This window comes from Haliaeetus albicilla, chromosome 2 (assembly GCF_947461875.1).
Source record: "Haliaeetus albicilla chromosome 2, bHalAlb1.1, whole genome shotgun sequence".
NCBI lineage: Eukaryota > Metazoa > Chordata > Aves > Accipitriformes > Accipitridae > Haliaeetus > Haliaeetus albicilla.
The window spans coordinates 3,672,754-3,688,159 of NC_091484.1; the positions used below are offsets into that span (position 1 = coordinate 3,672,754).

The 15,406-nt window shown below is 44.5% G+C and overlaps 1 long non-coding RNA gene across 2 annotated transcripts; it reads right to left on the minus strand.

Moving 5' to 3' along the window:
• Window positions 1-652: 652 nt before the first annotated feature.
• On the minus strand, window positions 653-13,535 carry LOC138689251 (uncharacterized). Of its 2 annotated transcripts, XR_011328083.1 has the most exons (4): window positions 12,397-13,535; window positions 12,184-12,286; window positions 7,685-7,866; window positions 653-6,781 (listed from the first exon to the last, which is right to left on the minus strand). It is a non-coding gene; the product is annotated as an uncharacterized lncRNA (long non-coding RNA). The 2 variants fall into 2 exon arrangements; XR_011328082.1 differs by lacking the exon at window positions 653-6,781 and having other exon boundaries at window positions 6,955-7,866.
• Window positions 13,536-15,406: the final 1,871 nt, after the last annotated feature.

The window sequence follows — 15,406 nt, forward strand, 5'->3', positions numbered from 1 at the left end:
ATGCAGACATGGGACTCAAGAGAAGGTGATCCCTATCAAAACCTAATTGTTTTTCATAAACCTTTAATTAATTAGACTCAGCCTCATGAAAGACACTTAAAATATTAACAATTTGTTTAGACACAAGTGCTGGATGAGGACTGCTGCAGCGTTGTATTTTTATAAGAAACCCAAATGTAATTAATGTGCATGGGTGTACGCTCCGTGTGGGGTCCAGGAGGGCGGCTGAACTGGGAGTCCTCCCCAAAACACACTGGGAGCGGAGTGAGGACCGTGGCCGGGATGTGCCGTGACCAGCATCACAGCCAGCTCAGAAGGATGGATGCAGCGTGTGTCCTCCACGGCCAAGGGTTAAGGGCAGTGGCAGCACTGGGGTGGTGGGTTTTAAGAAAAACTCCAAAAGGGCATTAGAGTCCCCCCAGGTTGGCAATATATAGGGCACACTGAGAATGGCAAACTCGTTAAGGCAATTAGCCTGGTCCTAGGGGACCACGAGGTCCTGGAGCGAGGTGCTGAGCGCCTCTGAATCCCTCTGGCACCCTTGGAGAGTGAGGATCCTGGCTCACACAGGATTAAGCCATTCGGGAGTAACAGATTTGATTTTTTTTTTTTTTTTCCAGAGCGGCTATGACCTGTCATGTCAAAGCTTTTTATTAAAGTCTCTTAATCCCCAGATTATCACCACAATAGTTCCACAGGCCCATTCCAGATAAGGCAGGGCCCATTGTGGAGATGCACATTGGAGGAGTTTTAATCTGCAAATTATTGGCATGCAAGACCACGAGGGGCTGCTTTGCTGTGTTGCCCGTTGCGTCAAGGGGAATTGAATATTTATAAAGAAGACTTCAAATGGGCCATGCACTGTATTCCTCCCACACATGTGCAATCCCCATGCGGCAGAGGGGCCCAGCTGAAAGAAAAAAAAACACTAGTGTGCAGCCACAACACACATGTGGACTGCCCCAGAAGCCACGCAGCCTTCGTGAAAATAAAGTGAGGAGGGCTAGGGGGAAGGGGTTGGTCCCCTCCTCCAAACACCCCATTTCAGCCAGACGGGGTGCATGATTTGATTTTTAAGAGAGAGATGATAAGAGTGGAAAGGCAGAACTGGCGATGGGAACTCCACTTCTCTCTTGAATACCGGGGGAGGACAGCGAACAGATAAAGTCCCTGACAGGGATCCTTCGCTGACACAAAATATGCCATGTGGAGCGAAGGCTTATGCTGTATGCAAAACTAATTATCAGTTACCTTCTAGATTACGGAATGACTCAAGCATCTGTTTCACCCTCTTTAAAATAGCCTGACGGGTTTGAAAACGTCATCCCTTGGGTCTGGGGTCTCCCCGAGGAGGTGCTGGGGTGCCCAGGAGAGACCATCCCCTCTGCAAAATGTTTCCAGGCTGCCGGTGAGCTGGCAGGGTGAAGCAGGAGATGCCGTCTCTTCTCCCTGGCGGTGTTTGCACAAGCACGTTGTTGCACCTCACTGCAAAGGCTGCCGAACAAAAATTAACACGGAAATGCTGCATGAACAAGTATCGATCGGGAGCATGGCAAGTCTGAGCGGGGTGAGCTCAGTACTAGGTGGAGCAGAGCCCATGGCACTGAGCTGAACCTCTCCAGCTGCATGTGGGAGGTGGGTTATATATACATATATTTACATATATGCATGCATTCTGCAAGATGACCGGCTCCTTCAGCTCTCCCTAGCATAGACGCTACTGCACAAGGCCAAATCCTAGCTACCGCTCGGAAAGATGCTGAGCCCCTCTTGTTCCTACTGAGATCCCAGCCCCGGGTCAGGCTGCAGCATCAGTCAGGGCAGAGCAGTCGCAACCCTCAGCAGCAATTTGAGACCTTCTCTGTCAGCAGATAAGGCAGAGGATAGTCCAGGACATGGCTTGGCTCCTAGCGTGTCATCTCCCGTTGCTTGGTAGGTGAGGATATCACCCAGTCGCTGGGGATCTGGCTCAAGATCTGCAGACTTGGACTCAGCTCCAGCTCTGCCACAGCCTTCCCGTATGACCTTGGGCCAGCTGCTTAGGTTTCCTCCATACCTGTTTCCCATCTGTTAGAAAATGACTGGGTATATTAAAGGGTTCTTGTGAAGATAAGTAAACTGTGAGGCTATTATTAGCTATTACACTGATAGGGCCCAAATGTTCCTATTTTCTGTAACAGCTCAAGAACTTAAGCAGGCAGAAAAAGGCTTCGGGAAAATATAGGGTTGCCTTTCTGGGGTCTCCTCTCAAAGGAGGGAGGTGTGTCTTCCTTTAGAGCCAGCTCTTCATGCATTTTATGAAATTGCAATGCCCACATTTTCCCTAACAGCCTTCGTTCCAGCCCGTGAAATGGCCCCCAATAGCCTTTGGCTCATGGACACCTTCCAGTGTGCTTAATATTACCTGCAATGCCTATATTAATCATAACACGCAGGTGCCAGAGCCACCGGAGGGAAGGAGAAGGGAGAGGCCAGGTAATTTATCGCTATACAGCCCCAGCATGAGCGGTTGCATTAGTCCAAAAATTACTTTGCTTTCTGGTTCCCAAAGTTCTTGGGAGTACAAAAACAGAGAGGGGGTTATCTGTGAATCATCTGTCATCTCTAAAGCTTTTGGCTACAACCTTTTCATGACTCGTGGAAAAAGAATTATAAATAAAGTGTGGGGGTGGGGGAAGTGACTAATTGAGTGCAATAATTAAACGCAGTTCCCAAAAAAGCTGAGCATGTTTCTTCAGCCATCAGCACCCTGAGTGAGGGGTGAGAATTTGCCAGGGCTTGGTTACTGCAGAGCACTAGTATAAGGGGCAGCAGCATCTGGCAGGATGCAACAGAGCGTGTTTTCATGTAACACAGTCAATGCATGGGCAAAATACTGTTTTTTGATATGCACAGGCCTGGGCAACGGAGCTGAAGCAGGCAATTAGCTCTTGTTGTTGGCCCGTTTGGGGGGAGCTGAAATAAAGGAGTGTTGAGTGCTGCGAGGAAATGTAGGGCAAGGACTAATACCGGCAGGCGAAGTCAGAGCGTTATGCATTCACCTGGGCCACCAGATTCGCAGGCAAGGCTGCCAGCTTCCCCCAGACATGCGAAGGCACTAAATAAAACTGGTATCCAGCTTGGAAAACTTCTGCTCCAGCAAATAATACTTGCAGGATAAAATACCGGCATCAATATATCCCGCGTGCCAAATGAAACCATTTGTATCCACTTGTTCCCTCTCTGGTTCAATTAATAAAGGCAACTGAAGAAATAGCGAGCGCATTTCCTTTCAGAAATCTCCCCAAACTTAGTGACATTTGGAATCACACAAGACAGCTGCACCGTGAGATAAGTTAAATGATGTATTCAGAAATGGCTCGGTTCAGAAGGTTGCATCTTTCATAGGAGCCTGGCGTCGAAATCTGTGTTGTGTTCTTCAAATGTGGAATAACTCTTCTTCCCAGTTTACATATATTGATGAATACACTTGAAAGATGGCCGGATTTCTGTATAGTACAGTGCTTTCTTTTCCTGACACATGGATCCATCTGCCAACATCACAGACCTAATTAGTACTCTCTTATTTCTATTCACCGGCTAGTAAGCATGTGGCATCTTTCCACAAGCCTATAAATCCTCACTCTACGCAGACATATACCATATTGCGATGGGTGGGTTATAACCTCAGTGAAACTGGCAGTTGCAGTTGCCTTTCCATTGAGGCTTAATGTCATGATAGCCAAAACAAGAGAGGCCATCACTCAAAACACAGGCTGGCACAGCAACGCTAGGGTTGTGGTTCCGAGTTTCCCAGCCCTGAGCTACCATGTCCCCGACCCCTAAGAGCCACACACACTGCTCCTGGGTCAATACAATCGTCTATAGGGCCATCGTTGAAACTGCATTTGTGTAACGGTCCAAAAAAAATCCAGCACAGAGGCTTGGTCATAAAGGCAGATGTGATTTGTGCAGTTTAATATAATATCACAAATGCAAGAGCTAGGAGAAAGAAATGGCAGGGACGCGATGAGCCCTGGAGACCCAGCTCTAAGAAAGGAGAATTAGGAAATCCCTTAAATAAAACAGAAAGAGGATAAAGGCATATCTGCCTTCATTTCTCCTCCAAGCAGAACAATGTGCATCCCCTCCCAAATCTGGCCAGCCCCGCAGGTCAAAAATATTGTGTGAATATGCACTAGAGGTTATTGTTCTTCCCATGCTGGGGAGAGTTATTTGGAAGCCTCCTGCTGGTGTTAAATTAAATTACCCATATAAATAGCACCGGAGGTGACGGACAATAGATCCCACTGGTTTGCATGCAGGCTGCTCAGTAATGGGCTGAAAGGTAGAGCTATTGTAACATGCCCTAAAAGGCACCTATTTAAGTTAGATCTCATCAAACTTCCACCTGGTCTAAGTTACTTTACAGACCTCTCCCTGCAATGATATCCAACTTCTGCTGTGCAAGAGCCAAGCCTACCAAATACCTCAGGAGTTAGTAGCAAAGTGCCTTAATTACTTACGGTGTTATTTTGGGGTTTCCACTAATTTTGCTAAAAAAATCCATTTGAGTGTCTATATTCAAATTCTAACATTTTAAAATAGTGCTTCTTATGGGGAAAAAAAAAAAGCCTGCTCGACAATGACTCTCTTTTTCTTTCTTTTTTCTTAAATATCCTTCCTACTTTGCAAGATTACTCCCTGCTGCTCCTTTTTAGGATTAAAACAAGAAGTTAAAACAAGTGAAAGAATGAATTTTCCCCAGGGAAGCTAACAAAATTCATATCCCATCAAGCTAACCAGCAAGCAGCATCTCAGGGACCAGTGATGCCAGATATGTACATATGATGTAAAATGCTTGAAATGTATCGTGAGGAATATATATAGTGTTCGTGTTGCTAGAAAAATAGCAACAGCAAAAGGCTTGGTGGTTTTATGTTCTGTCAGGGGTATGAGTGTCATTACTGGATGGGTACCCACCAAATAAAGGTGCTGATAGGACGAGAGGAAAATTGGAGGATTATTTTTTAAAAACAGAATCTCTCTAAGCCAAATTAACCCCTGACATAAGCCTACTGAAGTCGATGCTGCTACTGGGCAACCACAGTTAACCTGGCTCTTTTGCTTTGTTTTCCACTTATTTTAGAGGAGTCAGACCATTTTTATATTGCTGGCCAAAAGAGAGTGTGTGAGGATTAATAGTCAATTCAAGGCTGTAAAGTGCTGCATTGCTGTGAAGTATTTAATTTAGATCCTTTTTGTGTTTCTGGGGATGTAGCCTAAGCTGTCTATAAGAAAAAAATGTAAGGTGCAGCCCAGAACTTGCAGCGATGTAAAAAATTAGCAAAAAAAACCCCAACCCAAAGACAAGAAAATGAAACAACAACAAAAACCTATCAGAGAGTGTGAAATTCACCTGGATCCCTCCTAAAGGGTTTGCACATTTGTGTGATTAGAGTCTTATTTATAGGAAAATCTTGTCACTTCTCCTCACACTCTGTGGGGCTGTAAAACACATCACTGCTGCTCTCAGTTTTTGGAAGAGCTGCTGAAAACACGAGAACGTGTGCAGGAGGGACAAAAGCTGTCGTTCAGGAGGGTCCCCCAGCCTGAGGTCCTGCCTCTGCGCAGGCACGGGCTGGGGGTTTTAATCACAGTGAGATGTCGACATCCATGTGCCAAGGGATTGCACGAGGGGCACTTTGCTGGAACAACACAAGCCAAAACGCTTTTGGATGCCACTCCAGAGGCTTTGCCCACTGTCATGGGAGGGAGCTGGTAAACGAGGACACTCTCATTTTGCCTCTGGCCATGGTTTGCAGTACCAAAGCACTGCAGAGGGGCCAGGGAAGCATCCCCTTTCTCATCTAAAGGGTCCTGAATAATGCACAAGAGCAGGATTTCCTCCTGACACCAACCTGTAAGAAAACAGCTGGCATTAAAATAAACAAGCAAGCAAGCAAACAAACAAACAAAGGCTCCATTAAAACCTGACATCCTCATAACAGGACCTTGTTCAGATGTCAACTTAAAAATCTCAATGATCTCCGAAGGAGTTATAAAATCTAGTAATTGTAATTGCTGCAACCAGTGATTTCCCAAGCACTTTGTGTGCTGCTTGGGCACAAGTGGTTGCATGAATAAACGGGAGAGCGAGGGAGAACCAGAGGGAGTGGGAGAAGAGGTAAAGAGGGAAAATGAAAGAGAAGAGCCCAGGTCTGTGCTGGCAATCTTCCTGCTCATCTAAATGGATGTTTGATTTCTGAGCATACCACAATGCGGCATTGACAGATCCATTTCTCTTGCAGGGCTGTCCAGTTTGATACATTTCAGGTTGCCAGTGCTATACCGTGAAACCTCACCCAACTCATTTTCCCCCACAGGATCTCCTCAGGCAGAAAAGGGGATATTTCTTTTTCCAGTTGTCACAGGGATGTGTTGGGCAGCTAATATATATAAATTTAAAAAAAAAAAAAAAAAAGGCATGCAGAAAACAGCAGAGCCCTGAACCAAAGATAAAAGCCTAAACAAGTGCACTGAAGTGTAAGGTTAAACGGAGAGGGAAAAGCCATTAGGGACAGTAGAGCTTTGGAAAAGAGTAGAAATAATTCTTAAGGAGAAAGGGATGGTGAAGTATATCTTAAAGACAAAGAAACAGAAGTCAGAAAAACATGGAGAGCTACTGTTGGAGCTCAAGACAGTACAAATTACTTTCCCTGGTCAAAATTTACTCTGGCTGAGATCTCTGGTTCTGAAATAAGATGGTTTTCCTGATTGTATACTCCCTTGCAAGGCCTGGCTTCCTGAACACAAACAGAAGAGACGATGTCACCGCAAAAATAATAAAACAGTAATCGTTTTGTTGGCTTGTCACATATTACAGCTAATTATTTAATTACTCTAATTTAAAGTTTTACTAGATTCAGCATCAAAGCATAAAAATCTAGTGATTGCAGTGTCAGAAAGGAATAATATAATTAACGTATTTAGTAGTAACATATTAAACTGTTGATTGCACCGCATTAATCGGCAGAGATGATATGATACATGGGAAGCTATATGAAATACATGTCTGTTCGGGCCTGTGTTGTCTTCTTCCCCGTGCCATCACTTACACACCCGTGGGGTGGGAGGTGCAGGTGTGGGGGAGAGAGGCAGACCCATTTCTGCTGCAAGTGTGTGCGGAGGCAAGCTGCGGATGAGCTGACAGCATCGCCACAGAGGCACACGCCAAGCACAAGGCTTTGCACCATCTCCACAAACAGACCCAAAGCACAGATGACAAATTTGGGGACACGTCTGGCTGCCATGCACCATGAAGGCTCTTTGCCCCAGGGATGTGCTGGAATGGCTCCTGAAGCTGCTCAGATTTACACAGACCTGAGCCCACCCACCTCAGCTTCACACTGTTTCTCCCACATAGACACATATCCCAGACGGAAGCATTTAAATGAATCAAGGTCTAATTCCCTGAGTTATCCACAACACACCAAATCAGAAGCAGTTGGGTAGTCACATTCTTGAAGCCATAGGCCCTTTATTTTGATAGTGCCCTCCAAAATTGGCTTGCTGGGCACCAGGCAATTAAAAGTAGAGAAATTCTTTCTGCCTGACATAACGTAATAACTTTTTTTTTTTTTCCCTCCACTGCTCCAGAGCCAGCCAGCCAACAGAGGGAGCACAAATTCCTGAGCAGCGGTACATGCCTGGACTCTGTGATCCCCTCGGCTGTGTTCGATTGCTGATCGTGCTGGCACACAAACTAGGAGGCAGCCAAAGGCTCCAGCCTTGGAGAAATAATGTGCTCTGAACTCCCTTCCCCTGCGACAGGACACGGAGCAGCTCAGCTCTTCGCAGGACCCTACTCCAAATAAGAGCCATGATCTGAAAATAGGAAAATAAAGCAAGACATCAGCAAAGAAAAGGCCACTCTGGAAAGAAAGGATGCAAAACAGTGAGAGAGGATAGGAGGTTATGTTTTTAAGCTTAAGCTCTTCTACAAAATAATTCCCTGATCACAAAGGGAAAGACAGCAAGATGGAAAAGTTATTAGGTGAAACACACAGGCAAAAAAACAGACACACGTCTAATAATTACAAATTACACTAATCCATTTTTTCAGATTAATTTCTGTCTGAAAAGAAACACTATATATTCCTTTTTCTCCCTCAGTAAGCACAGTGGCCTGCTTGCCTTTCTTTTGAGACAAGTCATATTCTCCAGCATCATGCAAATACCTGCCCACAGTAGAAACGCTCCCTGCACCACTCCAGTTTCCAGACCCACATCTATCCAAATGCAGTTTGCCCTCCAGCCACCCCTGGGATAGTTAAGTAAGTGTTTTTTATGGTAGCGCTGTTTCTTTTTCTCAGCTGAAAATGCCATTGTACTATAGCTTTATCTAAAAAATACCTAAAAGCTATAGATTATTGGTAGTATTCACAGACAGAGCCAGGTTTGAACTTCTCAGTGTGCTGCTTCTTAGAGACAATCCAATGCCTGGGCTGTGATGCTGAGAGCTGAATTAACTTTGCAGGTTTCACAACAGCAAGTCAGACATGCATGTGGACAGCAGAACGGCACATCTAGTTGATCCTAGCTGCTAAATTCAAGACTGCCCCAGCTGTGTGTGACTTCTGAGCCACACATAAATGAGGCATTGTTGCAAGACTAGCACAAACTGTATTCTTCAAATTAAAAGAAATAATTTACTTAGGTTTTTTTCTCCCAAAATAACAGAATTTGAATATATTATTTGAAAAAATACATTTTCGTTTTCCACCTCACTGCGTCCAATGATTGTGGTGTGATTATTAAACACTTCATAAATAATAATGTGACATTTTCAGATTGTGCGTCTGATTAAGCAGCCATTCTTCTCTCCCTGACTGCGACCATGGACAGATGAGATTGCTGCAGACGCGGCAATCTTTGTGGCTCCTTCCCTGGGGATCAGGGATCAGAAGTTGCCCCTGTAACCCAATTAAATCCAAGAGGATATGAGCTGCTCACTTCGGGCCAGCTCCAAAACTCATGACCGTTGATGGGGAATCTTGACACGAAATTCTCTGAACTGCAGATCTGACCCATGAACACTGCTTGATGCATCTTCTAGGGAGGATATTTTACACAGTGAGTCACTTTCTCTGCAGCGGGTAATGATTTTACCCAATTATGGTTTAATATTAGGAAGCCTGCTCTAGGAGCAAACAAGCAGTTCCAGATGAAGACAGAACTAAATCCAGGGAACTGAAATATAAGAGAAGACAAGTTTCATCTAGAAGCAAAAAAAGTGAACCTGAGAGATAAATACTCTCTTAATGAGGGATCAGAGTCCTTTGAGGATCAACACATTGCAGAGACCCTCCTCAAAAAGTTTGCTGCACCTTTTTCACAGCAAAAAAACATTTAGTAAAGTTATTTATTAAATGAAGACCCAAAATCCAGTGGCATTTATCTCTTGGTTCCAGTGCCTGTGATGCAGCTGTGCCTCTCAGAGCTGTCATATAGAGTAGCGCAGATGTCAGTGAAAGGGACAATCTCCTAACCCAAATTCTCTCTTGCCTAGTATAGCATTTGGATGAGTTAATCCCAGTTGGAAAACCCAAATGCTTTCTTTTTTTCTGAGCACAATCACCATTTCAGAAAAATGACCAAAGAAAGCAGGCCCTCTCCGTAAACCCTCCCAACCATCTGTCTGGATATTACTGACCTTTAATATTATGCAGGCGGGAGGTGGAAAGGACAGGATGGGGGGGGGGGGGGGGGGCGGGAGGTGTGGAAAAATGTCATTGCTGTAACAATGGCTTATTGCATTTGGATAATCTCGCTTCTTGTACCACTGCTAACATGGTAATCTTTCTCCACCTACTGTATGTCAATAATGCAATAACCTCGCTCTCCCCCTGCATCAATAACACAACAGCCGCTCTCTGCTTTCAGCAGCACTGATGAATTCTAGAATTGCAACAGCTCAGATGGTCCATGCTAGCTTGTCCCTGCCTCCCACCCTCATTACATTTTAATTTCACTTTAAAGACAGTTGCTATCAGCATTATTTGGCTACAGCTTCTGCAAAATAAGATCAGGCTGTATGTGAACTCAGGAGGTTCCTCGGCTCAGCACAGGTGCCAGGATATTTTCTACCAGTGTCGTTTCTTTGTAGATTCTCAGTTGAAAAATTAAGGCAAGATTTGCCAAAGACTTAACTGGCCAACAGCTCAATGTATCCTCCAAAGGAGCTGCTCTAAGCTCAGCACTTCTGCATATCTGTTACTTATGCTTCAGTGTATGGATGGCAGGTCAGATTCTCACTGTCCCCATTGCAGCCTTCAGATCTATGCCAATTACACTTATACCAGTCCACCAGTTATTGATTAATCAGTGTTAGTTTAAAGCAAAAACATACCCAAGTGCTCTCCACAGACATGTTAAGCAAATTATAGTTAAAAAAAAATTGATATAATAACAACAGCTAAAAAATAGTTAAAGCCAAGTGATGTGACAAGTTGGAAAAAAAAGATCTGAAAGCATAATCAAATAAGCTTAATATCAGAGAGCATATGGTAAAAAGATCTTGTAAGAGAATCCTTAATACTACAGTGGGCCTCACACACTGATTAATATCACCTCCTCTGTATAGTCTAGCATGGATGGATTCAAGAAGAAGCTGATAATTTTCAGAAATGCTGCTCCTTGTAATGATAGAAGATGAGGTTTTGTGAGTTATGTTGAGAATTATTGGCAAAGGTTAGGTGATTTCCCACTGGTGCTAGAGGGAAAACATTGCTTGCAAATTACCAGCATTTGTCAGTACTAATATCACATCCCCCAGCCACCTAAACTGTCAACATTAATAGGTGTCTTTACAGCAAAAAGGGGTGACGATAGTCAAACTTGATCAGACCTTGAAATGAGAAGAGGAACATGATACAGAGAATAAAGAAATGGAAATGTGCTTGCAGTGCCTCTTGCCTTAGCTCCCAACATCCCACCCATAGCTGTGTGGGTGGCACTGCTTACCACGCTCTGCCAATTATCACATTTGCTTCCCTGTTCGCTCTCCTTCCCATCTCTCTTTCATTCGCTGGGTAGATTTCGTTAAGCCTCTTCCATCCTCTCTCTTTCCAGTGACTGCTCTGTTTTAACCTATCTATCATTAGCCCAGTGTTTCTTTTTCCGAGAAGCAAATGCAAGATGCAAGATGCTAATGCAAGAGGCAAATGCAAGGTACTTTCCCAAGAAAAAAAAAAAAGCAAGATGAAAGGCAGGAAAGGTTTTCTGGTGGTACTGCCAGGCCTTGGTCATTCTCCTACCAATCCCCTGTAGAGCCTTTGGGCAAGCAGCACCTCGGATCCCACTGGCAGGGGGCCCATAGCACTGCTCCCCACGAGGGACGTTAGAGACAAGGGTCCTTGCCAGGCTTCTAGTAACTTCCCTCCCACTTGGGCACCACAGCAGCATATCTTACCCCCTATTTAAACCTTGAAAGCTTTCAGTATTATTTAGATTGCAAGGTTTGGGTGAGTCTGGGGAACAGTCCAACATGCAACCTTTTTTACCTGGTCTGGGAGTGCAGAGTCTCCTCAGACAAAAACAATACAGACAGATCTACACTCCTGGCAGGATAGTAATCATCACTGGTGTTCAGCAATTAATTAATGTTTTGCTGAAGAGTTGCTAAGGTATTTTCCCTCCCCGCTTTCCCTCTGTACACGTCATGCTAAAGGACCTGCCATCCACTTCTCCAGCACTTGAAATTCAGCTCTAGTCACCTGTCTTTGTTTCAAGCAGGTAAAACAAACCATGACTTCACTCCCTACATCTTCATCTTTCAGGCTGCACAGCCCATGCAACTGGGGACACAGATCAGCTTTGTCCATAAGTTAACACACAGTCTGATGTGTAGTTTGGTACCCCTACGAAGGAAAGCATATAAAATACAGACATCTGCTCTCCTGAGCCTTTCAGCACCAGAGGTAACATTAATTTAGGTCGGCCACAACCAGAGATAAAAATCATTTCCATTCGACTCCTCCTTCTGTCAAACTGAATAAAATATAGTTCACTTATTCACCTCGCCTGGCCCCTTGGTGATTAACATTAGCAAATGCAATCAGCCCGTGGCCACGTCGCCACTCTACATTAATGCAAAACTGGGGGAGGGCCTCGTCTACTATCAGCACAAAAAAAGAGCCTTACCTTTTAATGTGCTCATTCTTCACATGGCCACTAGTGATAAAAGGAGCTGTCAAAACAGATGGACAGGCCAGCCTAGGCAGAGATAAGAGATTTCTGCTGATTTCTATGGGAAAGAGAAAAAAAGCATGCAGTGAGCACTATGCACATCCTCAGCAGTTACTGCTCATGGAGCAACCGAGGCTCTGGCAAGGCCTCGGAGGGTCATAAGCTTACCTATCCTAACTCCATTTTTGTGTGTGCTACTGCAGTCTCGTCTGCTGCCACCCCCTTCCTGCTGCAACACAGCTGCTCTCTCTGGAGCACGGGCTGAGTTTCTCAAGCGGGTCCCACTGCAGATCCTGTCGAGGAGGACGGCACTTGGAAAGAGGCACAGAAAAGGGTCACTTCTGGCACATGGTGTCCAGGAATGCTGCTAAATATTGCAGTCTGGCTCACTTGCATGCCCCATCATCAGCCAAAGCTACTTTTCCTGGAGGCAGGATTATTAGTACCTCAGGCTAGTATTTTTAGCAGTTCTTCCCACTGTTGCAGATGGCTAATACATCATGAAGTGCAGAATCGAAGGCCCAGACTCATTTCCCCCTCTACTCACTAGCAGTTAAGGGCAGGCTGACCACATGGCGCTCCGCGCCACATCTCTGCTCAGGCAAATGTAACACAGATGCAAATGCTGTTTCTGCCAAAACCCCTGCATCTAAAAGGCCAACCCCTCGACTACCACAAAACGGTTTGCATCTGAGGAGTGTTTCGTTCTTGGATTGTAAAAACCCCTGATGCTGTCATCCTTGAGCTATGAAAATATGAAAAGAAGTGCCAGGTTTAATGCTAAACCTCATTGTAACCCTGCCTGTGATACCACGGTTCTGGGGCACACACCATCCACAAAAGCATACATCTGGATAATCTAAGAATTAATAATCTGGTCTTTAACAACCTCATTCACCCTCTATGAAAATGAGTGAAGTGATACAAGGTTGGTTACCCTTGGAACTGTGGGTGTCTCTGTGTGCAGCAGTATGACTTGAAAAACTGCATGCAGAATCTCAGCCCACATTTGGAAGACTTTTTTCCTTAAAAATATTTTCTATGATCCGTATGTGGGTAACAAAAGTTGTTGTTTTAAGGCAGTTGAATTCATTATTCTTCTTAGATAACATTCAATGCTCAAATACATTTTTTTTTTTCTTTTCCTTTCTTTCACTACACCTTCCTCTTTGGCAAATAGGACTCCCAAGTCCCTTCTGATCACTAATAACATGGGCTTTCATACCCTCTTGGAACAAGTGAAATTTCTTTGACATCTTAACTTTGCACAAATAGATTTTAATGAGGGAATATCACCTTGCCTTGAGCTAACTCTCTTCCTTTGCTCTTCCAAGGCTTTTGTAGTCATTTTCTTACAACTTACAGAACATTAAAGTTCAGCAAAGTGTTTGAACACTGCATACCATTTCCCAAGGAACTTTGTTTATTCGCTTCAGACTGTCACAAGAGGGATACACTTTCAAAGATACGATGTAAATCAGGCAAAGGAAGAACATCTTCTGCAACCCTCCATTGTCCTGACATGGTCTTTCATGTCTGCTTGGGGGACTGCATACAAAAGCACTTCCCATTGGGTGACAACCAGGGTGATGCTACTAATATAAATAAGGCTCTGAAGTTACGGTGCCCTCACAAGGGCTGTGGAAATCCTTAAGTATAACTTGAGTAACATGCACTTGTTGAAGGGATCAGGAATGTGCAATAGATGGGGAGGAGAATATCTAGCTACTTGCCAGAGGATACATCAGTTCATGTTCAAACTTGCTGTAGACATAATGAAGACAACAGCCAGAGAGGACATCAGCCTCTAAGTTCTGGAATTAGAAGAGGATATGAATCTGGGGTTAGGAAATACTGATCTTGTTGTCAAATTCCTCTCCATGCTCCTCCCAGAGCACAAAGTTGAGATGACAGACTAAGAAGCCACACATTTCCCATGCTGTCATTTTGAGAAAGGTTCCCAGCACAAAGAGACACCAAGGGATGGACTTTTCTCAAAACAGTTGTCCTCTGGGGTGGAGCAAAGTGTCACTGTGAAACATGGCAGAGCACTGAGATCCTGGGCAGACGTTCACTGAACCCATGAGTGGGATTCAGCTGTCCCCCTGAAAACTCTTCCCTTTGCTGATAATTTACTGTAATTAAACCATATGTAAAATTCTTTCACTCTGTCAGAAGCAGAGACCTTCTGCTGCCCATATGCCAGAAAGACAAATGAAGGGCAAAGCTCACATGAAGAAGGCAAACTTTTGCTTCTTGATTAAGGAGCAGTAAAGACACCTTCCATAAATGTGGCTGCTGGTGCTCAGATGATGTTTTGATATACGAGCGAGATCCACAGTGAGACACAAGGAGTCCCCAAGAACAGTCAAGAAGCAGTCGGTGACCACACACTCTACGTTTCCAGTTCCCCTACTGCTGTAGGAATGGGGTGTTATCAGCATCAGGCCTTATCCCTGGCACAGGTTACTGCTGCTCGGGGCCCGTACTGTGCTAGAGCTTGCTCACTCCCCAGGCTTACACCTGCGTGTAAGGGGACAGCAGCTGCGGGAAGCTGGGAAACAGCCAGACTCTTCTCAGTGGTGCCCACTAAAAGGACAAGAGGCAATGGGCACAAACTGAAGCACGGGAAATTCTGTTTAAATGTATGGAAAAAAAATTCCCTGTGAGGGTGAAGTACGGGAACCAGTTGCTCAGAGGGATTATGGAGTCTCCATCCTTGGAGACATTCAAAATGCGAGTGGATGTGGTCCTGAGGGCTAGGTGGCCCTGCTTAAGCAGGGGGGTTGGGCTAGATGAGAGTCCAGAGGTCTCTGCCACCTCAACCATTCTGTGAGTCTGTGAGACGAATTCATGGTGCTACAGAATATGAAGGAAGGAGCCTGGATTTTGAACACTTTGAACTGTCAAAACTGAAATTATTCCAATTTCTTAAAATACAACAGAAAGGCAGGTTCTCAGCTTACAGACAATTTATTTCTGCAGACTTGCCAGACAGGAGAGACGAATATTTTGCTGTTGTTGATCTAACCGCACTTCAACAAGTGCAACAACAAAAATCTAAATAAGCTCAAACCTTTACAGTAAATTGTTAGCTGATGTGTTTTTTAAAATTGTAAATATATAAATAAGGGCAAGAATCTGGAGTTTAGTGCAATAGAAACAGAAAGCTGATTCA